We start from the raw sequence: 727 nt of genomic DNA, 5'->3' as shown, positions 1-727 counted from the left end.
AGCAGGAATCTTTTGTGGATATACCCATTTCAACCAGGAATGCTGTTTTGGAAAATGTAGGGGATGATGGATTCTCAGGGGACCATAGCACGAACAGCCAACTTTCTGGTATTGAGACTGGCTCTAATGCAACGAGGGGTACGTCGGCTTCCAAGAGATCAATTGTGTTAGGGGATTCTGTAGTCTGAGGTACGACAGACATTTCTGTGGCCAGCAGAGAAAAAGCAGAATGGTGTATTGTTTCCCTGGTGCCAGGATCAAGGATGTCTCAGAGAGGCTGCAGAATGTTCTCATGCGGGAGAGGGGCCAGCAAGAGGTAATTGTCCACATTGGAACCAACGATATAGGAAGGAAAAAAGTTGAGATTCTGAAGGAAGATTACAGAGAGTTAGGCAGGAATTTAAAAACGAGGTCCTCAAGGGTAGTAATATCTGGATTACTCCCAGTGCTACGAGCTAGTGAGGACAGGAATAGGAGGATAGAGCAGATGAATACATGGCTGAGGAGCTGGTGTATGGGAGAAGGATTCACATTTTTGGATCATTGGAATCTCTTTTGGGGTAGATGTGACCTGTACAAGAAGGACGGATTGCATCTAAATTGAAAGGGGACTGATATACTGGCAGGGACATTTGCTAGAATTGCTTGGGAGGATTTAAACTAGTAAGGTGGGGGTGTGGGGCCCAGGGAGATAGTGAGGAAAGAGATCAATCTGAGACTGGTACAG

Source organism: Chiloscyllium plagiosum, chromosome 2 (assembly GCF_004010195.1).
Source record: "Chiloscyllium plagiosum isolate BGI_BamShark_2017 chromosome 2, ASM401019v2, whole genome shotgun sequence".
NCBI classification, from domain to species: Eukaryota; Metazoa; Chordata; class Chondrichthyes; order Orectolobiformes; family Hemiscylliidae; genus Chiloscyllium; species Chiloscyllium plagiosum.
Note: the sequence above shows the minus strand (reverse complement) of the source record.